Source organism: Scylla paramamosain, chromosome 43, assembly GCF_035594125.1.
Source record: "Scylla paramamosain isolate STU-SP2022 chromosome 43, ASM3559412v1, whole genome shotgun sequence".
NCBI classification, from domain to species: domain Eukaryota; kingdom Metazoa; phylum Arthropoda; class Malacostraca; order Decapoda; family Portunidae; genus Scylla; species Scylla paramamosain.
In genome coordinates this window covers 5429684-5432183 of record NC_087193.1, presented here as the reverse complement: position 1 = coordinate 5432183, position 2500 = coordinate 5429684, and positions in this window count along the sequence as shown.

Sequence of the window (2500 nt, the reverse complement as noted above, 5' to 3'; positions counted from 1 at the left end):
CTGTTTCTTTTTTCAGGGGTGGGGTGATGCGGTGTGCCAGGGGGGGACGGGGGAGGTGGAGGCGTGATTTATACTTGTCCCAGACGTGTTTCATGGAAGTGTGGAATATTGTATGGATCAGCGAGTCTCTGTCTGGCGGAGTGGCGGAGTGGCGGAGTGGTGGAGCGATACTGAACTGTCCCCGTGTCACTCCAATCGTTATTCATCGTTACTCACGCCTCCACATTCCCCTCCTCACCTCTTCCACCCTACCTCCACATCCCGCATTCTCTCCTCCACTTCTCCCGCTCCCCACCTCCACCTTCCCTCCACATCCCTTGCTCTCTCGTCGTCTCGTCCACCTCTCTCCGTCCCTCCACCTGCCACACCCAACTTCTCCACCTGGTTCCTCTTACCTCACCTTTCCACGTAATTTCACCTCGTGCTTGTGGATTACCAGGTAAAGTCCAGGTATGAATCTTAACCATGCTTATTTAACCTAACTACCTGAATTATCACCTTTACCTGTCCAGCGTAACTTACCTAGGCGACTTGATTTTATTTTTTTACCTGCCAGATTTAATTTACCTGTCTGTTATAACTTCTGTGGGTAGTGACCTCACTTTTATTTGTTGTATGCTCATAATTTACTTAACTTCAAACTTCTTCACCTTTCCTAACTTAATATCTGTTGAAATTTCAGAGCTAGCCAACCTCACCTGTCCTTTCTTGAGCAGTACCTAACTTTACCTATGTTAACTCATTAATACCTAAAGTTACCTGTCCTGATTGATATAACTTCAGTAATATCTAACTTTACCTGTCCTACCTTGAGCAATACCAAATTTTACCTGTACTAAGACAAATATAACCTTTACCTAATTTTACCCATCTTCACCTGCGTTAACACAAATTTAACCTGACTTCACCTTCCCTTCCTAACCTTACTCGCCTGCCACTCACATATAAACAAACCTAACCACACTGATCCGATTCCTAACTGCATTTCTTAACCCTATCGAGCGCACTCACACCTTACAGCTTCTAACTTCCCTCCTCCTACCTGTGAATTAAGCCACTAACCTTACCTCATATTACACCTTGTTACCTGCCGCACCTTATATTACACACCTGCCTCCCTCACACACCTGAGAGAGCGGCGTTAATACCTGCAATCTCACCTTAATAGTTTATCGTAGCAGGTGTATTGTGTGAACTTTTAGCTGAAGAGGAAATGGAGGAGGTGATGGTGGTGGTGGTGGTGGTGGTGGAAGAGGAAAAGGAAGAAAAAGGGAAGAGAAGAGGGAAAGAAGGAATGAAAAGAAGAATAAGAAGAACGAGAAACACAAGAAAAAGGAAGAAAGAAAAAAGAAAAAAACAAAATAACACCAAATAGGAAAAAAGAAAGAAAAATTATGAAGAACACAAGGATAACTGGAAAGAGGAGAAGGAGGAGGAGGAGGAGGAGGAGGAGAAGGAGGAGGAGGACAAGTATAGCAGCAATTACGACAAGAAAACCAAAAAGGACAAGGAAGATTAGAGGAGGAGGAAGAGGAGGAGGAGGAGGAGGAGGAGGAGGAGGAGGAGGAGGAGGAGGAGGAGATAACAAGGCGCCCTTAACACAGCTCCTTCACGCCCTAAAGACGCCGATAGCTAAGGCGTTCACTTGAGTCTCCCAAGAGGCCGGCAAGAGTAATGAAAAGCACCTCTTACCTGCTTCCTCTTCCTCTTCCTCCTCACCTCCTTGTGGGAAGATGGTGGGACAAGAGGAGGCCCGTGTGTGTGTGTGTGTGTGTGTGTGTGTGTGTGTGTGTGTGTGTGTGTGTGTGTGTTTCGTCTTTCGTCACGTTCTTCTTTTGTTATTTCTTGTTCTTGTTTTTTTCTTGTTTTCTTGTTTTCTTGTTTTTCTTTTTTCTTCTTCTTCTTCTTCTTCTTCTTCTTCTTCTTCTTCTTCTTCTTCTTCTTCTTCTTCTTCTTCTTCTTCTTCTTCTTCTTCTTCTTCTTCTTCTTCTTCTTCTTCTTCTTCTTCTTCTTCTTCTTCTTCTTCTTCTTCTTCTTCTTCTTCTTCTTCTTCTTCTTCTTCTTCTTCTTCTTCTTCTTCTTCTTCTTCTTCTTCTTCTTCTTCTTCTTCTTCTTCTTCTTCTTCTTCTTCTTCTTCTTCTTCTTCTTCTTCTTCTTCTTCTTCTTCTTCTTCTTCTTCTTCTTCTTCTTCTTCTTCTTCTTCTTCTTCTTCTTCTTCTTCTTCTTCTTCTTCTTCTTCTTCTTCTTCTTCTTCTTCTTCTTCTTCTTCTTCTTCTTCTTCTTCTTCTTCTTCTTCTTCTTCTTCTTCTTCTTCTTCTTCTTCTTCTTCTTCTTCTTCTTCTTCTTCTTCTTCTTCTTCTTCTTCTTCTTCTTCTTCTTCTTCTTCTTCTTCTTCTTCTTCTTCTTCTTCTTCTTCTTCTTCTTCTTCTTCTTCTTCTTCTTCTTCTTCTTCTTCTTCTTCTTCTTCTTCTTCTTCTTCTTCTTCGTCAGCCCCCATGAT